Source organism: Mirounga angustirostris, unplaced genomic scaffold (genome assembly GCF_029215605.1).
Source record: "Mirounga angustirostris isolate CCGP_5_RB_7025 unplaced genomic scaffold, mMirAng1.0.hap1 SCAF_327, whole genome shotgun sequence".
NCBI classification, from domain to species: domain Eukaryota; kingdom Metazoa; phylum Chordata; class Mammalia; order Carnivora; family Phocidae; genus Mirounga; species Mirounga angustirostris.
Window position 1 is genome coordinate 1 of NW_026992035.1, and position 10,000 is coordinate 10,000.

Here is a 10,000-nt window from a genome sequence, read left to right on the forward strand (position 1 = left end):
AGTCCAGAGGGCTGCCAGTGAGAAGGTCTCTAGATGTCAGGCTTGAAGCATCCTCCAATAGAGTGGGAGTGGGCAGGGGCAATCTGACTAATTTTTCTGGCGTATAGTTCAAATGTCTCATTTTGAGTGACTCATAGAGCAACAGGCACAAAGATTGTCTATATATGAGTTATTGTGGTCATTTCCCTGAAATTTATTTCAAGTTGTCCAGCTTTCATTTGCCAGACTTCAGGAAAAAGGACAGTTTTAGTTCTTAATGATTGTAAGATAAGAGAATGGGAGAATGTTCTGAAACAAATAATGCAATATATGTTAAGGGGAAAAAAAGAAGAAGAAGAAGAAGGAGGAGGAGGAGGAGGAGGAGGAGGAGAAAAGGAGGAGGAGAAAAGAAGAAGGAGAAGAAAAGAAGAAGACGAAAAGAAGAAGAAAAGAAGAAGGAGAAGAAAAGAAGAAGAAGAAAAGAAGAAGAAGAAGAAGAAGAAGAAGAAGGAGAGAAGAAGAAGAAGAAGAAAAGAAGAAGAAGAAGAAGAAGAAGAAGGAGAGAAGAAGAAGAAGAAGGAGAGAAGAAGAAGAAGAAGAAGAAGAAGAAGAAGAAGAAGAAGAAGAAGAAGAAGAGAGAAGAAGAAGAAGAAGAAGAAGAAGAAGAAGAAGAAGAAGAAGAAGAAGAAGAAGAAGGAGAAGGAGAGAAGGAGAAGAAGAAGAAGAAGAAGAAGAAGAAGAAGAAGAAGAAGAAGAAGAAGAAGAAGAAGAAGAAGGAGAAGAAGAAGAAGAAGGAGAAAAGAAGAAGAAGAAGAAGAAGAGGAGGAGGAGGAGGAAGAAGGAGGAGGAGGAGGAGGAGGTAGCGGGAGGGGACGAATGAAGCGGGGGGAAATCGGAGGGGCGGACGAACCATGAGAGACGATGGACTCTGAACAACAAACTGAGGGTTCTAGAGGGGAGGGGGGTGGGAGGATGGGTTAGCCTGGTGGTGGGTATTGAGGAGGGCCCATTCTGCATGGAGCACTGGGTGTTATGCACAAACAATGAATCATGGAATACTTCATCTAAAACTAATGATGTAATGTATGGGGATTAACCTAAGAATAAAAAAATAAATTAATTAAAAAAAAGAGAGAGAATGGGAGAATGTTGGAAACCTTAGTTTGAAGAGTCACAGTCAGATACTCAAGGAAACCAGAAGGATCCAGGATCCAGTCCAGTTTTATAGGCAAACAATAAACGTTCAAAGATAATTAATCTAACACTCACAAAAGTGTGTTATTGAAATGTAATCTTTCTCTCTAAAGTCACCTTCATTCCTGTCAAAGATAGCCAAAAGAAGATTAATTTGTTTGTAAAACAAGTCCAGTTTTAACAAACTTGGCCCAATCATCTACGTAGGGACAGCAAGAATAGCAATTGACCATATATGGGGTCTTTCTTCTCTTTTCTTTTTCCTTTCCTTCTTTTAAATCTGCTTTGATGGAGCTTTTTACAAGGAATTTTAGATTGATCCTTTAACTGCCTTTTTAAAGCCGAGAACCAAGCCAAATATTGGCCATCAGATTCGCCTGCAAGACTTGTAGATTTGCGGAGGGGTAGACGAACCAGGAGAGACGATGGACTCTGAAAAACAAACTGAGGGTTCTAGAGGGGAGGGGGGTGGGAGGATGGGTTAGCCTGGTGGTGGGTATTGAGGAGGGCGCATTCTGCATGGAGCACTGGGTGTTGTGCACAAACAATGAATCATGGAACACTACATCTAAAACTAATGATGTGATGTACGGGGATTAACATAAGAATAAAAAAAATTACAAAAAAAAAAAAGACTTGTAGATTTGGGTGAATTCCTCTCTTCTTTGAGGGCCTCCAAATTTCCTGAAGTTCCTGCATCTGCCAGGAGGTGGTACTCTTCACTCACCTGGTAAGGTTGAGGGGACCTCTCTAAGCAAGGTTATCAGGCCAACATTTCTAAGGGGCTTTACTGGCTCCATAAAGTCAATCTGACTTTCTTAAAGCAGTCTCACCATATCTGAGTCTACGCATGTGTCTCTTCGAGATGACAGTCCAGGGGCACCTGGCTGGCTCAGTCGGTAGAGAGCACGACTCTTGATCTCAGGGTTGTGAGTTCGAGCCCCACGTTCAGTGTAGAGATTATTTAAAAAATAAAATCTCGGAGGAGCGCCTGGGTGGCTCAGTCGTCAAGCGTCTGTCGGCCTTCGGCTCAGGTCATGATCCCAGGGTCTTGGGATCGAGCCCCACATCGGGCTCTCTGCTTGGCCGGGAGCCTGCTTCTCCCTCTCCCGCTCCCCCTGCTTGTGTTCCCTCTCTCGCTGTGTCTCTCTCTGTCAAATAAATAAATACAATCTTAAGAAAGAAAAAAAGAGTACACTAACAATCCAAGAAAACCTTGTCATTTTAACATAGAAAACCCAAATCTCAATCTTATACCAGTGTGCTTTTCTTCTTCTTTTTTTTATTCTTATGTTAATCCCCTACATTACATCATTAGTTTTAGATGTGGTGTTCCATGATTCATTGTTTGTGCACAACACCCAGTGCTCCATGCAGAATGGGCCCTCCTCAATACCCACCACCAGGCTAACCCATCCTCCCACCCCCCTCCCCTCTAGAACCCTCAGTTTGTTGTTCAGAGTCCATCGTCTCTCATGGTTCGTCCGCCCCTCCGATTTCCCCCGCTTCATTCGTCCCCTCCCGCTACCTTCTTCTATTTTTTTTTTCTTCTTCACATAGATTGCGTTATTTGTTTCAGAGGTACAGATCTGAGATTCAACAGTCTTGCACAATTCACAGCGCTTGCCAGAGCACCTACCCTCCCCAGTGTCTATCAGCCAGTCACCCCATCCCTCCCACCCCACCCCCCACTCCAGCAACCCTCAGCTTGTTTCCTGCGATTAAGAATTCCTCCTATCCGTGAGATCATAGGATACATGTCTTTCTCTGTTTGACTTATTTCGCTCAACATAATACCCTCCAGTTCCACCAGTGTGCTTTTCAAACTGCCTTCTCCCAAGCTCAGTCAGTCCTGACCATGCATAAAATTCCTTTTCAAAAATTCTCCTTCACAAACCCCTTCCACAATTTCCTTTTTCATTCAGACTCGGTCTTAAAGTTTTCTTTCTTTAAGTACCCAGTCCCGTTTCAGTACACCATTACTTCCTTTTCCCTCAACAAAAAAAATGTTTTCTCATTTCTTGTACCTCTTTTACACGTCTCCTACCTTCCCACACACGGAGTTGTTTTTGTTATCATTTTGTAGCAGTCCCAATTCCATGTGGCAGAATTTTAATTCTTAGAAATCTCAGTCTCTGGTGAAACGTTAGTAGTAACCAATGGCGCACTCTCTATTACACCAGAATTCTTTAGATTGGCAAATGTATGAATATATTTCATAAATTTTATTTATTTGACAGAGAGAGACACAGCGAGAGAGGGAACACAAGCAGGGGAAGGGACAGAGGGAAAAGAAGGTTCCCCAATGAACAGGGAGCCCAATGCGGGGCTCGATCCCAGGACCCTGGGATCATGACCTGAGCCGAAGGCAGACGCTGAACGACTGAGCCACCCAGGCACCCAAACGTGGTTGGTTGGTTGGTTGGTTTTTATAAAGGTGATGGAGAGGTATATTTTGATAACCACAAATACAGGCTCACTGTTGTGACGGGAGCGTGGCACATTCCACTGCCCACCCAACGGCTTGTAACGCAGGGAGAACCGAATCCAAGTGCTTTTATGACAAAGAAAAGAAAGAAAAGGAAAGAAAGAAAGAAAGAAAGAAAGAAAGAAAGAAAGAAAGAAAAAGGGAAAGAAAGAAAGAAAGAAAGAAAGAAAGAAAGAAAGAAAGAAAGAAAGAAAGAAAGAAAGAAACGCAAAGTTGATTATTTGTATTATGTGTGACATTGATAGCTCCAAAACCACGTCTTTTTAAAATAAACCAACAACCTTGAATTGGCTTTAACGCCAAAGAAGTTGCACCTGCGTCCACTAAAAAGTCAATCGATTGTTTTCCCCCATCAGACTCCTTGGGGAAAGTCTGAAGCGGGCGGTCTAAGATCAGCGGAGCCCTCGGGCCCCTTCCTGCTAGTTTGGGAGGTGCTCCAATTTAAACCTCATAAGGAGGTGGCCCAAGGGCTTGGGCCCAAGGGCAAGGGCTTTTGCTCCTTGATAAGGGGGTGGGGAGGAGGAGGAGGAGGAGGAGGAGAAAGGGGAGCCCATGGCACCCGGGGGGGGGGGGGCGGGGGGGCGGGGGTAGGGAAGGGCGGCTGAGACGGCGGCAGGGGAGTAGAGCACTCCAGGCACACACACCAGTGGTGCAGAAACGGGGCAGGGGAGGCGGCAAGGGAGCCATTGGTAAGGCCCAGGGCACATATACATTTACAGTTTTGGACGAACCTTTTCTTTTTTTTCTTCTCCGCCTCCGCCTCCGCCTCCGCCTCCGCCTCCGCCTCCGCCTCCGCCTCCGCCTCCGCCTCCGCCTCCGCCTCCGCCTCCGCCTCCGCCTCCGCCTCCGCCTCCGCCTCCGCCCTTTCTTCATCTCCTTCTGCTTAATAGGCTTTGTCTGTGGTGGCTTTTCAGCCCTCCGGAAGCCAGTGGGTTGGGCATCGGTTCTGGTGCCTGTACTTGGGGAGGAGGAGGAGTGGATTTCAGATTTCTAGCATCGGCCTGTCTTCCTCCTCTTCTTCATTATTTTGACTGTTGGGAAGTGGGGGTAAGGTCAGGTGTGTTAAATTTTTGTCTATCTCTGGGCCGTCCCTTGGGTCCCTTACCTTGAGGCATCTTTATTGTGGAGTGACATAAGAGTCTGAATGTAGGGAATTTCATCCCAGATCATGTGAGCTTGAAAAACTGGGTTTATTCTTATCTGAGTTTTACCATGCCCGATTTTTACGAGCACCTGCCTCTAAACTCTTTAAGTAGGGGCACCTGTGTGGCTCAGGCAGTTAAGTGTCTGCCTTGCGTTCACATCATGATCCTGGGGTCCTGGGATGGAGCCCCACATCCGGCTCCCTGCTCCGCGGGGAGTCTGCTTCTCCCTCTCCCAATGCCCCCCCACCCCCAGCTCGTGTGCTCTCTCACTCGCTTTCTTTCAAAGACATAAATAGAATCTTTAATAAAAATAAAACTCGGGGCACCTGGATGGCTCAGTGGTTAAGCGTCTGCCTTTAGCTCAGGTCATGATCCGAGGGTCCTGGGATCAAGCCCCTGCATCGGGCTCCCTGCTCGGCGGGAAGCCTGCTTCTCCCTCTCCCACTCCGCCTGCTTGTGTTCCCTCTCTCGCTGTGTCTCTCTCTGTCAAATAAATAAATAAAATCTTTAAAGAATAAAATAAATAAAATAAAATAAAATAAAATAAAAATAGAACTCATTAAATAGAGCTCCTTTACAAATGGATGTTAGCAATAGCACCCGGAGGTGGAGGAAATACCTCACATGTATAACACATACGGACACATAGACACAAACAAGATGCAAACAAATTTTAGCCTTTGTTTCAGTCTTATTTGTGGAGAGGACATGAATGGAGAGGACACGAAAGACCCAATGTTCAAATCTCCCTCTTTTAGTAAAACAAATGCAACTGCGAAGCAGCATTACCGTGTACAGATCCCACCCGTCAGTTGTTTTCCATTCCCAATGGAAACAGGGTCGGTTTTATGCAAAGATAGCAAAAGCTGCAGCAACCAACCAACCAACCAACCAACCAACCAACCAACCAAATGAAGACCAGAGCATCTCCCTGAGTGTTGGTTCCTCCCCAAAAGTCGGGGCTTCACTGAGGGAACCAAAGAGCTTCCTAGTTTCTGATCACCCAGTCTCCTAGCAGGCTTTCTCTAATTGTGTACACAATTCAGACATGTCAAAAGAACCCCGCTTGGGCCATCTGAGACTCATGTTATCGTGAAATGTTTCCCATGCAAGTAAGCACTTGCAAGTATAGGCTCCCTATGCATTGTACATGTAGCGTGCAGGTGTTTCTTGTGAGGGTGGGCCGTTGTTTCCTCAACATTTGGTGCAGGGTTCTACAGAGTTTTGGTTTGTTTCGTTGGTTTGGTTTTCTGCACACGTGTGTGTGTGGGGGGGGTGTGGTGTGGTGTGTTGTGTGGTGTGTATCTGTGTGCACGGTATCTATCGCTGCTGCGCAGCTAGCTGATCCTCAGGGTGCATCATCCTAACACCGCAATGGCTCGAAACAGCATTTCTTTATCGATAACTTCCTGGTGCTTGCCCTGGGTGGCCCCTTGGGTTCTGCGGGTTTACGCCGGGCTCACTCAAGCAGTGGCTTTCGGCCAGAGGGTCAACTTTCACACGTCTGGCAGTCGGTGCCGCCGAGCACCGGGCTGCCTCTGTTGTCAATGCCTCTCATGCTCCAGTCAGCTAGACTGGCTTTCTTACGTGGAGGTCTCAGGACGGCATGCCAAGAAGGTCGAGAACGCCGGCAGACCACCTCTTCAGGTGTAGGCTGTGAAACCAGCCAAGTGTCACTTCTGCTCTATTCTTTGGGTCAAGACAAGTCCCAAGACCCGGTCCAAAATCAAGGGACAGAGCAATCAAGCCTACCTCTGGATAGCAGGAGCATCGAAGTCATAGGACGTGAGGGTGCACACGTGCCGGGACGTGAGGGACACACGGTTGTCGGTCTGCCACAAGGGATTCCTAAACCCTATGCCGCGATGCACATTTTTGCAAAAGTAAGCTTTACGTTTTAGCATCTAAAACATGATTTCCTTTGAATCAACCCCTAGAATTGGATTCACCAGGAAGAAGGGGAAGATGCGTTTTCCAGCCTCTTGATACAGAAGCTCTTGATTTCCAGAGGGCACTTGGAGGACCCTTCACCAGTCTCTGCTTTGTAAGGCGGGGGGAATTTTTTTTTTTTAAGATTTTATTTATTTATTTATTTGTTTGTTTGTTTGTTTGTTTATTTATTTGAGACAGAGAGAGAGAGAGAGAGAGAGAGAGAGAGAGAATGAATGAGAGAGAGCACATGAGAGGGGGGAGGGTCAGAGGGAGAAGCAGACTCCCTGCTGAGCAGGGAGCCCGATGCGGGACTCGATCCAGGGACTCCAGGATCATGACCGGAGCCGAAGGCAGCCGCTTAACCAACTGAGCCACCCAGGCGCCCAAGGCGGGGGAAATTTAATTGGCCAACCCCCCATGAAAAAGCGACCGATCACGTTCCGACGTCCGAATTAAAGGCAGGCTTCCTTTTTAAAGGCATCCATAGAGCAGCCAGCTCCGTGGCAAGGAGCCGGACTTCTGTGTGTCTGATGAGGAATCCCATTCTCGGCATAAAGGCAATCTCGGGGAGCAGTCGGAGGCAGACCAGATCTCAGATCCACCAAACCCAAGAAATCCCTTGTGATCTGAATGGCTGAATTTGTTGAGGTTTCCCTCCCGATGGCTAAGAAGATGCCTTCCTATCACAGATGACAAAACACAAACCAACAAAACCCCGATAGCTGGGCAGGGTCTTCAAGAAAGGGCCCCTTTTTCATGGAAGCCAACTCTTCCATCTCGCGCCACCCGCCATCATGGAGAGGAAGTCTCTCGGGATGAACGAATGCCTTTGCAATCTACGTTAACCGACTCTCTTTTCCGATAGGCTGACACTCTTTCCCCTCGTGGACACGTCCCGAGATCGGCAGGCTTCGGTGCATCGGTCTTCTGTGCACCAAAAGCCGTGCGAAGGCCCCTGTCGTCGAAATGTATTCGGCATGGACGCTAGTGAAGAATTTTAAACCAGTCTAGCCCGGTTCAGTCCTTCAGTCCTTTTTTTTCTCATTTCTTACATGACCGCTGTGTCCTAAAAGGATACAACTGAGGAAACTCCAGATGGAACAGAGGCAAAGGGAAGGGGGGCAGAGCTTCCGTGTTCCGTGACCCCTCTCCAGGAACGCCTCTGTCCCCACCATTTCAGGCGTTCAAGCAACCTGGAAGCTCCCCGAATTAGGTTAGTTCTTCTTCGAAGGGGCGGGGGTCGGGGTGGGGAAGGTTGGGGAGCGCCGAGGTTTGGAAACATTGCAGGGCAATCAAGGCTATTGCCAAATCTCGAGTCCGTGCAGAGGTACGTAAGGTACACGTAAGGCCGGGATGGGGGGCGTGGCGTGGCGTGGCGGGGCGGGGCGGGGCTTGGCGGGGCGGGGGTGGGTGGGTGCGCGCGCCTGGCGGGGAGGGTTGCGGTGTGTGTCCATGTGCGTTCAGCAGGTGTAGGGGAGGAAGAATGTTCCCTCTAACTTCCCTTTCTACTCCCTGTTGGGGGAGAACAGTGAAGAGAGCCCGGGTGAGGGCGAGGGCGACGGTGACGGCGAGGGCGACGGTGACGGCGGGTGGGGGCGAGGCGCGGACAGGAAGGGGGGAGGGGTAGTAGAGGTGTTTATTTCTTTTGGCGGTGATGGAAATGTTCTGGAAATTGCAGTGAAGGTTGTGCAGCTTTGTGAGCCACCTTAAAAAAAAAGAAAAAAAGGCCACCCAATGGCCCACTTTTAAGAGTATGCGAAATATGGCATGCGAATTGTATCTCCACTTCGAAAATCTGTGACGAAACAATGTGATGGACATAGGGAAGGAGGGAGGGACGGACGGGACCCTCACCCTCACCCTCACCCTCACCCTCACCCTCACCCTCACCCTCACCCTGGCTCTCTTCACCGTTCGATCCATGGATCGATCGATCCATCGATCCATCGATCCATCGATCCATCCATCCATCTATACATGCCATGCATGCAGTCTGTCGGTTCATGTAGACATCAAAGGGGGGGGAGGGGAAGGGGGCCACGAGGGGAGGGGAAGGGAGGAGGGGAAGGGAGGAGGGGAAGGGGGCCAAGGGGGGAGGGGAAGGGAGAAGGGGGAAGGGGGAAGGGGGAAGGGGGAAGGGGGAAGGGGGAGGGGAAGGGGGCCAAGGGGGGAGGGGAAGGGAGAAGGGGGAAGGGGGAGGGGAAGGGGGCCAAGGGGGGAGGGGAAGGGAGGAGGGGAAGGGGGGAGGGGAAGGGAGGAGGGGAAGGGGGGAGGGGAAGGGAGGAGGGGAAGGGAGGAGGGGAAGGGGGAAGGGGGGAGGGGAAGGGGGAAGGGGGAAGGGGGAAGGGGGCCAAGGGGGGAGGGGAAGGGGGGAGGGGGGGAAGGGGAAGGGGGAGGGGGGAGGGGGAGGGGGAGGGGGGGAGGGGGAGGAGGGCGTGCATGATACTGGGCATGGTTTTTATTCTGAGTGCTTTTATTTGTTCCCCAAACTAATCACCTCTGTGGAGATAAAAGATCACCCACATGAGAGCGGGAATCATTTCTTGAGGGCAAGAGAGTCTGCGGTCGGCCACCACCGCCTGGGTCTGGCAGAGACGCCAAGCAAACGCAGGCCAGGCGGAGGAGTGGAAAAGCTTTCTGGTGGCAAAAGGGGAAGGTCCGATGAGAGGTTGTTGGGGGTGGGGGAGCAGGATGGGAGCTGACTAGAAGAGGAGTGTCCTAGGTCATTTCAGGGAAAGAGAAACTTGATTTCCGTCCGTGGGTCCATCGATCTCATTCTCTCATTCTCTGGATCTAGCTCTGTGCTCCAGACGAACACATTCGAGGGCAAGACCAGGCGCGGCCAAGAGGACTAGACGGGTGGACGACTAGGCACGGTCAAGGTGGAAAGTGGGGGGCGACTGGGTGGCTCAGTCATTAAGCGTCTGCCTTCGGCTCAGGTCATGATCCCAGGGTGCCAGGGTGCCAGGGTGCCAGGGTCCCGATAATCGAGCCCCGCATCGGGCTCCCTGCTCGGCGGGAAGCCCGCTTCTCCCTCTCCCACTCCCTCTGCTTGCGTTCCCTCTCTCGCTGTGTCTCTGTCCAGTAAAATCTAAAAAACAAAAACAAAGCGACCAACAGAGAGACCTGTATCCTATGATCTCACGGATAGGAGGAATTCTTAATCAATCGTAGGAAACCAACTGAGGGTTGCTGGAGTGGGGGGTGGGGTGACTGGGTGATAGACACTGGGGAGGGTAGGTGCCCTGGCAAGCGCTGTGAA

At 49.9% G+C, this 10,000-nt stretch overlaps 1 long non-coding RNA gene across 1 annotated transcript in view; it reads right to left on the bottom strand.

Moving 5' to 3' along the window:
• Positions 1-7,968: 7,968 nt before the first annotated feature.
• The window catches only part of LOC135363456 (uncharacterized), a 25,150-nt gene continuing 23,118 nt past the window's right edge, over positions 7,969-10,000 (bottom strand). Inside the window, exons 2-3 of the long non-coding RNA XR_010409133.1 lie at positions 9,236-9,829; positions 7,969-8,443 (exon numbers count right to left, since the gene is read on the bottom strand). This is a non-coding gene — a long non-coding RNA (uncharacterized LOC135363456). The remainder of the gene's footprint in view (positions 8,444-9,235; positions 9,830-10,000) is intronic.